General features: G+C 38.9%; 1 protein-coding gene across 3 annotated transcripts in view; it reads right to left on the reverse strand.

Moving 5' to 3' along the window:
• Nucleotides 1–10449, reverse strand: part of FAM120C (family with sequence similarity 120C) — a 163543-nt gene that overhangs the window by 151212 nt on the left and 1882 nt on the right. The window lies entirely within an intron of this gene.

Raw genomic sequence — 10449 nt, forward strand, 5'->3', positions numbered from 1 at the left:
TCAAATTGAAGTATTCTGAGTCCAAGATTAACATTACTGCAGAAGCACCATCTGTAGTCATGATTTTGACCGATCTATAAAAATTTTAAAGTTTTCCTCAACGCACAAAATCCAGGTATTTCTGAATGTCACAGGCTCCAAGTCCAAAAAAAACTAGATTCCACCAAAATACTTAACACATGAATTTTATCTAGGTGCAGTTGTTCTCAAACTTTAGGGTGTATCAGAATCAGCTAGAGAGCTTGCCAAAACATATTGACAAGTCCCATATCCAGTTTCTGACTCAGTAGGTCTGGACTAGGGCCTGACAATCTACATTTCTTTTTTTTAATTTTTATTTATTTATGATAGTCACACAGAGAGAGAGAGAGGCAGAGACACAGGAAGAGGGAGAAGCAGGCTCCATGCACCGGGAACCCGACGTGGGATTCGATCCCGGGTCTCCAGGATCGCGCCCTGGGCCAAAGGCAGGCGCTAAACCGCTGCGCCACCCAGGGATCCCCCAATCTACATTTCTTTCTTTTTTTTTAAGATTTTATTTATTTATTCATGATAGTCACACAGAGAGAGAGAGAGGCAGAGACATAGGCAGAGGGAGAAGCAGCTCCATGCAGGGAGCCCGATGTGGGATTTGATCCTGGGTCTCCAGGATCACGCCCTGGGCCAAAGGCAGGCGCCAAACTGCTGCGCCACCCAGGGATCCCCCAATCTACATTTCAAACAAGTTTCCAGGTGATATAGTACTGTTGGTCAGAGACCATACTTTGAAAACTACTGGCTAGGCACATAGCTAAGTGTATAGTTATTTGGGTAGTGTTTAGATCTCTTGTAACCAGCTGCAATCTAAAACTTCACAAATAAATTCTTGACCCAATTTGTCCCAAAAATGTTCAGCCACCAATCTTTAACAACCTGAGAACAGTATTTCCTACCTTTACAAATGCTTATGATATAATTTCTGCTGTGCTCAACAGACACTCTTTTCTTAAACACCAACTAAGAAAGACTTTCAAGCCCTGGCAAATTCTTTAACTATATAAATGCATTTCATAACAATATCGTTTGTTCTGTCTGTATTCCAAAACACAGCCTATTAAAATTCCAAGCCCTCTTAAAAGTTTTTTGTTTCAGCACTCCTTTTTTTTATACTGGTCATATTTCTTACAATGGTTTATTTTAAAATGATGTCTTAAACTGCAGTATTTCAACATACATATTTTATTTAGATATAGAGGAATACTCATCACTTTCACCAAGAAATACGCTCTCTCCAACTTTCCTTTAAATATGTGAACTTCAGTTGATATTGCCAGCTTTTTGATTTGAGAGACAGAGGGAGAGAGAAATGACAATGCCCCAAACCTCATGACTGCTTCTTGCCTTACTTACATCGTAAAATGTATGTAGATTTAAGTGTATTCTTTGTGCTATGAGAATAACCAGAAGATGGACTAGTCTATTCTTACAGTTCTGGTTCAGGTGCCTTGGCTGTGCTAAGAATTGTTCAATAGACCAAATTTAAGCCTTACATACTGACCTTATATAAAGACTTATCTGTAGAAACTGCCCTCTTTATAGACATGCCTGCCTATGTGTGAACTGGCAAGAGGAAGTTTTCCAAAGATGAAAGATCTTGGTTAAGAATTTTAAGTATATCTTAGTGTTTCAAAAATGTCATTAGTTATCTAACAAAACAACTGTTCAGTCTTTCAACCAAAGCTTTTTGCACACTTGCTATGTGCCCAAATACTGTGTTAAGGAGATGGAAAGATGAATAAAATATGGTCCCTTCCATCAAGTCACTTGCATATAACAGATAATCACAAGATATTATAGTATAAGCCAATGGAAGTATGTAAAGAGTATTATGGAAACACAGGAGAGACTGAAATTCATATAAACTAACAGACATGTATATAAAGTATGTTTCACATACATTATATACAGTAGTTCTCTGGACTGTCCTGGGAAACATGGTATTATTTCCTTGTCCATTTTATAAATGAAGGTCTTCAAAATGAAATAATAAATTACCCAATATCCAACTACTGACCTGAATCCAAGTCTTTAGACTTCAACTCATTTGCTCTTTTCACTACAGCACAAAAACCCCTTGTCATTGAATTAAAAATTATAATTTTTAAAATATGTGACCTTCTTGTATAATTTTTTGTCACTTTTCATAGATGTGAGTACAAGAAATAGTTCATGCTTATCAAAACTACTACAAAAAAGTACAACAATCAATGGTGTTTTCAATTTCTACTTCTATATAACAAATTACCCCAAAAACAGTGGCTTAAAAAAACATTTAATTATCTCATAATATTTTTGGGCATGGCTTAACTGGGTCCTCTGGCTCAGGCTGCAATCTGGGTATTAGCCAGGGCTACAGTCATCTCAAGGCTCAAGTGGAGTAGGATCCACTTCCAAGCTCACTCTTTTGGCTGTTGGCAGGATTCTGTTCCTTGTGGGTTGTTGGGTTGAAGGGCCTCGGTTCCTCACTGGCTGTTAGTTGGAAGCTGCCCTCAGTTTGTCAGGTGGGCCTCTCCAGAGGGCAGCTCACAACATGGCAGCTTGTTTCATCAGAGTGATCAAGCAAGAAGAACCAGAGAAAGAGTGCAAACAAGATGGAAGTCACAGTTTTTTATAATCTAATCTTGAAAGTGACATCTGATCACTTTGTTATAGTCTGTTCATTAGAAACAAGTAACTACGTCCAGCCCACAGACAAGGGATGGGGGGAGATTACACAAGAGTGTGAATACCGAAGGCAGGGATCATTGGGAGCCATTGTTAGAAGACGGCTATCACGAATGGCAAGAGGCACTTGGTCACTGTGTCAGGGAGACATCACGGAATGGTAGAGATTCAATAAATGAAGCCCATGTGGCTCAGCAAAAGGGGGCAGTATTGCCAAAGGATCTAATATTTCACAAGTGGTTGGAAAGTCAGACTTTTTGGTAATATTTCACAATTTTTAAAATGCTGGCAACAAATTCATATTTTTCAAAGAAAAAATACATTCATATAATGCAAGTTAAGCAATAGAGGGAAGTGAAAAATCATTCAACTAGATGATGCCTTAATATTCAGTCCAAATCTGCTGTCTGATGTCAGACTCTGATAAACGCTCCTGGTCAGTAGAAAATCAATGAAGTTCTTTTTTAAAAATGTGTGGGCTTATGGGCTGCCAGTTTGCTATCCTGGCCATTACCTTTGCAATTTCCTTCACAGTATAGGTAAAAGGGCAAGGTTTTGGTGTCTGGTATGCAAATCCTAGTTCTGCTACTTCCACTGACCATGTCCTTAGGCTTCTGACAAGGGTTAGAAAAATGATCCTCAGGGCTCTTACTGTATTTTTGTACTTGTCTCCCCTATCAGACAACAAGGTCCTGGAGAGAGAGTATCCCCCTGACATTAACACTCCCTTATCAACTGCTTCATTTTCCTCGATAACACTTATATACCATCTAAAACACTACATAGTTTTGTCTTTTTATCTTGTTTATTGTCCGTTCTCCCCACTAGAATATAAAGTTCATAAGATCAGAAATCTGTTTTGTTCACTACTTTATCTTCACAATCTTGAATTGTGTCTGGCATACAGTAGGAGCCCAATAAATATTTATTGAATGAATGAATTCCACTGTTCATAGTACTTAGTATATAGGGTCTGGCAAAAGGAGATGCTCAAAAAATGTTACTTGAATTGAAAATCATTCACTAAGACAAACATGAAATGAGGCCAAAGAATAGCAGGCAGATCATGAAGACCCTGTATGCCACGCCATATTAATCTTAAAGCATGAGAGTGAAATGATCTATGTTCAACCTACTTGGCATACAAGATATTTTGTTCAAAGTAATAGTTGCTGGCATTTATGCAGCACTTACTATGTGCCATGTAATATTTTAAGCACTTGCATTAAATCATTTAAGGCTCACAACAAAGTGTGTGATGCAGGTATAATTACTACCCTCATCTTCCAGATAAAGAAACTGAGGCACAGATAGGTTAACTTGCCTGTTTACATAGCTAGTAGGTAGGAGAACAAGGATTTAAACCCAGGCAATCTGGCTCCAAGATCTTAGCCATTATGCTACACTAATTATAAGAAAAATGTTCTGGAAAAAGTTTAAAATGCAACTATATTGTTTTATAATATGCTAAAGATAAAGGATTTTGGTGTCAAATATATTTAGGTTTGTATCTTGGCTCAACCATATTCTAGCAGTGCAACCTCAGGCCAGTGGCTATGCTGAGTCTGTTTTTATTTTAGCCATAAAAAATGGAGATTAATACATATCCTGAGGATAGCTATGAGGATTAAATGGCATAATGAATCTATGTAAGATACTCAGCCCATGTGGTAGCTATTATTACCACAACCAAGAGGGGATTTATTCTATAAATACATTGCTAGGCAGCTACCAAACTTACTTAACAGCTCTGAAATTCCATTTGGAATTTAAGTTGATTTACATGGAATTAATATATAACATTATAAAACACAGGCTCTAAACTCTTCCTTATCTGACCTTTAAAGCTCCCCAGTTAGTCAATCAACCAATCTCTCTCTCCCAACAACCATAATTGTATACAATGTGTCAAGCCCTAGAAGCAAATCCCTGCGCTCTTGGAATTCAATTAAAAGAGGATTATACACAAACTTCATCTTATAAAATAAATAACTTCTTAAGATGTAATGTACAGCATGGGAAATAAAGAGAACTAAAATGAAGTGATACGAAAATACTATGAAAGAGAATAAATGAGAGGTAATTAAAGAGCATTTGAGTAGCACATCATTCAGGCTGGCTGGAAAAGATTCATAGTGATAACTTTTGAGCAACATGTAGTAATTTGCTATGCCAAGAGTGAGAGTAACATAGGCAAAGCACTAGATGAGAATACTCTGTAAGCCTAGGGAACTAAAAATTCAGGATGGTTGAGACATACCAATGGTTGGAACAGGTGTGGGCAGAGTAAGCACCAAGTAACCCTGGAGAGTTTGGGATCAGACTGTAAAAGGCAACTGCAATGCTGAAAAGTCTGGTCTTGGGAGGGTAGGCAGAAAGTAGCCAGTCGGTATGTTTGGGCACACAATGAAGTCAGCTTTGGTCTTTAGGATGGTATCCCGGATGGCAATGTGTAAGATGGATTACAGCCCAGAAGTGGTAAAGGGAAAAGTGAAGCTATTTTCATGGTTAACATAAGAAATGATGGCAGCTTGAACTAAGGCAATGGGGGTGGGAATAGCTGAACTCAGAAGACATTTTTGAGGTAGAAGTGAGAGGACTAGGTAACCAAGTGGATATGACAGTGGATATGACAGGAGAGTGAAGAATTAAGGACTCCAGTATCTCTGGCTTGAAATAGATAAAAGACAATGTTCAAAGAAAAAGTGAATACTGGAAATAGAACAAGTTTTGGGAGAAGATAATGAGTTACATCTTGAATATTATTAAGGTTAAGTGACCTATAAGACATTAGTAGTAGAACTGAAAAGATATGTCAAAAGCTCATGAGAGGGCAGGCCGGGTGGTTCAGCAGTTTAGCGCCTGCCTTCCACCCAGTGCGTGATCCTGGAGACCCAGGATAGAGTCCCACATCCGGCTCCCTGCATGGAGCCTGCTTCTCCCTCTGCCTGTGTCTCTGCCTCTCTCTCTCTCTCTGCCTCTCTCTCTCTCTCTCTCTGTGTCTCTCTCATGAATAAATAAATAAAATCTTAAAAAAAAGCTCGAGACAGGTTGAGGGTAGGGAAAGAGCTATAGGAATCATCAGAATATAGTTAATATTTAATGCCATAATAATGGTAAGATTGCTCAGGAAGTGAATATAGAATAAAATGACTAGGACAGAAGCTTTGAGAGAACCAAAGCTTAAGGAAGCAGGCAGAGAAGAGTAACTTAGGAAAGGAGAAAGAAATAGAGAATTACAAAGAGAATCAGAAGTGAGTAGCATTATGAAATCCAAGGAAGGCAATTCAAGGAATGCATGGCTCAATAGTGTTAATTATTTCAAAGAGGACCAAGAAAGGGTAAGAGTGGAAATGGATGTGGCAGCTTGAGAATGGTGACCTCAGATATCAAGTGACAACAGGCTAGGGAATGGGAATTAATAGTCTTCTTTGTTCATGATTAATGGCTAAAAGGGAAGAATGGGATAAGGATCATGACTTAAGGGAATAACAAAGTAAAGGCAAAGTTTTTGTTGTTTAAAGGTTATTTGTTTATGTTGTAAGTGCAAGAAACCAGAGGGAGAGACTGAAAATGCAAAAAAAGAGATTGGTATGACTTACTCATTTGGCACTTAGCTTACACATGTGCTTTACATTGGTAGTAATGTACATTTAGCAATGCTGGAACAAACTAAGTGCTCAACAAGTTGACTTATTATTGTTTTTCTTCTTGTATTTATGCATATTATCTGGCCAATAAAAGTGTACAATCTTACGCAGGAATATACAAAAAGAAGGAAATAGTGTGGTAGAAATGTGGAAAGGGACTATGAGCAACACAGACTCAGAACAAGGATTTTTACCCAGCATGTAATACTGTACAGACCAAAAATATCATCCCACCTCTTTGTACCTCAGTTATTCAACTGTTAAATGGGGAAGAATACTGTGCATTCTTGCAAGCTTGTGAGGAATAAATGAGATATATAAAAAGCACTTTATGTACAACTTGGAACTCAAGAAGTAGTAATAATTATTACTAATAATATTATTATTAATAATTATTATTATTAGAAGCATTTTTCTGGGGCATCTGGGTGGCTCAGCTCTTGAGCATCTGCCTTTGGCTCAGGTCATGATCCCGGGGTCCTGGGATCGAGTCCCACATCAGGCTCCCCGCAGGAAGTCTGCTTCTCCCTCTCTGTGTCTCTCATGAATAAATAAAAACCTTAAAAAAAATCATTTTTCCTACCATTAGGGACCTAAGAAGTATCATCAGGATGTGTCTATGACTGAGGATAAATAAATAACCCAGAACCATAGCAGCCATTGCTATACCGTATGCTATACAAAAGCATAAAAAGACACCAGCTCTTGGTCAGACTTTTCAAAACTTGGATTGTTCACCTACCACCAATATGATTTCTGCCACATCCAAGTACTGCAACTTAATACTTTTCTTTAAACCAACTAATTTTTCTTTAATTGGTCCCATTCTAAAGAATTAACTGTGAAGAGGTGCGTTTGATGTGTTTTCTTTTTTTCTAATATATATTAACCATTAAAACAAAGCAGTCATCCCCAGAGCCACCCCCATGTCATCTCCCAGACTACATTCTAAAACTGCTTTTGGCTGCTCGACTTTTGAGACCCTTAGGAAGAGATCAGGCTAGCAATTTGTCAGTTTACTTAATTTTCCTGCTATTGACAATTACCACTTATAAAGGTTTGCAGAACATACCAATGAAACCAAACAAATGACAAAATTCAAGCCAACAATATACATTGACTCGTTTAATGGGAAGTCTCAAACTGTCTAAAGCTAAACAGCCCAGCAATTTATCTTTTATTTAATCACTCCACCTTTATTTTCTCTGTTACAAATGAAAATGAGATTAGGAGGGCGGCCGTGGCTCAGTGGTTTAGCACTGCCTTCAGCCCAGGGCCTGATCCTGGAGACCTGGGATCGAATCCCATGTTTGGCTGCCTGCGTGGATGGAGCCTGCTCCTCCCTCTGCCTGTGTCTCTGCCTCTGCCTCTCTCTGTCTCTGTCTCTCTGTCTCTCATAAATAAATAAAAAAATCGATATGAAAATGAGATTAGGGATCCCTGGGTGGCGCAGCGGTTTGGCGCCTGCCTTTGGCCCAGGGCGCGATCCTGAAGACCTGGGATCGAATCCCACATCGGGCATCCCGGTGCATGGAGCCTGCTTCTCCCTCTGCCTATGTCTCTGCCTCTCTCTCTCTCTCTATCATAAATAAATGAAAATTGAAAAAAAAAATTAAAAAAAAAACGAAAAAAAAAAAAAAAGAAAATGAGATTAGGAATAAAGACCCATTTTGTGGTCTAGGCTGAAGAATAAAACCAAGGGGAGGAGAAATACAGTAGTAAGTTTTGTTCTGAAGCACTAGCAGTTCAGTCAAAAGAAACGGGACCCATACAGATCATCCAAGTGAAAAACTGCTATCTTAAAGACAGTGGAACACACTCCTCTATAAAGGCAAACCATGATCAGTTATTAACCAATAACTTTTAAGTCTGTACTATAAACCAGGAAGGAAGTTCTCCATCACTCCAACAACAAAAATCACCAACCAGAACCAGAAAAGAGAACTTCATTCATTGTAACAACTACAGATACCTTACTATATGTGACTTTGGAGCCAGTTTTAAATCCACTAGATTAAGAGCCACACTACACACTTTTTAAAAGTTACTCTTATAAACCACTCTCTTAGAATTCCTAAGAGAATGTATCCTAAACCTAAAATATACAAGACATTATGGAGAATATGAAAAGATGAAAGAATTTGTTTACAATCTAGCATAGGGAACAAGATTTATATATTCCCCAAATGGTAGTTCTCAGGACTGAAGAGGACTTTTGGGAATTTTTCCCCAATATCCTATTATGAAAAACTTCAAACATATGGCAAAGTTGAAATTTTGCAGTGAGATTCCTCCATTTTCACTAGCCTTATCAATCCATTTATCTAATCTATCTTATTAGAATGAACTGCTGGGATTTTAAAAATTAAATAATGTGCGATAGAGAATTTTGGTAGGCCATATTAAGGCTGCTTCTCAAAACTTTTGATTGATGGGATGCATGAACAAAAAGTCTGGAAACCACAAATCCACACTTAGTGTTTAGCTCTCTTGCCAACCTACAATCAAAATCCATTCAGATCTCATGGCTGGCCATTTTAGGTCTCCACACCTTTGTCCACTACCCAAACTATCCTTCCCAGCCCTCTTCATGGCTAAGCACCAAACCGTGAAGCCTCTCCCAACTTTTAAACCCTCACTCAGAATTAACCATGCCCCCTGTAAGGGCCATATTTTTCATCATTTGCAATTAGCTCACAGTATCATATCTGCAACTTGGTTTTGTCTTTTACTAAACTGACCTCCTTAAGTATAAGGATTCCTTTTTTTTTTTTAACCTCTTAACCCCTGGCAACAGGCATAGTACCTAGTCTACAGCAAGCAATAAATGAAATAAATTAATGACCCAGACCTGTCTTTATCCAGAACCAGGAAAGATTTTAGGTGAGTAGGGGGAATGATCTAATCACATTGGCACTTTAGAAAGATTCATCTTAGAGCACCATTGTTAAGAGCATGAGCTCTGGAGCCAGACTGCCTGGGCATTAACCTCAAAATCTCAGCTCTGCCATTTTTTTTTAATTTATTATTTATGATAGTCACAGAGAGAGAGAGGCAGAGACATAGGCAGAGGGAGAAGCAGGCTCCATGCACCGGGAGCCCGACGTGGGATTCGATCCCGGGTCTCCAGGATCGTGCCCTGGGCCAAAGGCAGGCGCCAAACCGCTGCGCCACCCAGGGATCCCTCAGCTCTGCCATTTATTGCTTGGTGACTTTGGGCAACTTTCTAAACCTCCTGTGCCTCAGTTTCCACATTTGGATAACAGGGATAATACTGCTTCACAGGTTATTGTGAGGATCAAATGAAAGAAATTTTGTTGTTACAGCACATAGATTAGCACCTGGCACAAAATAAGCATTCCATCAGTCATTGTCACCAGCAACCAGGTTAATAATGCCACTGAGTTAAAAAGTCCTTAAAGCTCGAGTGGTAGCAATGAAAACAAAATGGAAAGAACTGTCATAAATGAAGAATCTACTGAAAAATGTTCAGTCTTGAGGGAAAACAAATGAATGCCTGCTATATTATTTTTTCTTACTTTGTATATTTGAGATGGCTCTTTACTGGATGTTGTATCCAACCCAGGCACAGATTTAAGAATATGTACAAGGAGTTCTAGCATGACAGAAGTTTGTAGCCACAAACTCTCTGACCACTGCAAGCTTGTTGCAGGTCTTTATAGTCTCTCAGATGAGTTTTCCTTCCACATTACTCTACCCAGGACAATTTCTTTATGATGCTCACAATTCCCTGTCCTGTCTTCTAATTGTGACCACATACCCAAGAGCCTTGGTTGGAAAATGGGTTTGAGGTTTTGTCCTACCCAACCCTGTACTACTTTTTCTTCTTCCTGCCCACCTCCTTTACTTCTCAAAAGCCTTGGTATTCCCCACACATAAGAACTTGAAACCTAAGAGTATGGGAGAGCAACAGAGCAATAGGAGTGGTGCCAAGAACTGGAGATGCTGCTGCCCAGCTGTTCCCCAGACCCCATATGCAGTGACCAACTACATGCAGAGATTGGACTTAACTGTCCATGGGGCCTGACATGCATATTCCTTTTTGCTTCCGCTCATTTTCTTTCTCCCACATAAA

The sequence above is a fragment of the Canis lupus genome, chromosome X (genome assembly GCF_011100685.1).
Source record: "Canis lupus familiaris isolate Mischka breed German Shepherd chromosome X, alternate assembly UU_Cfam_GSD_1.0, whole genome shotgun sequence".
Lineage (NCBI taxonomy): Eukaryota > Metazoa > Chordata > Mammalia > Carnivora > Canidae > Canis > Canis lupus.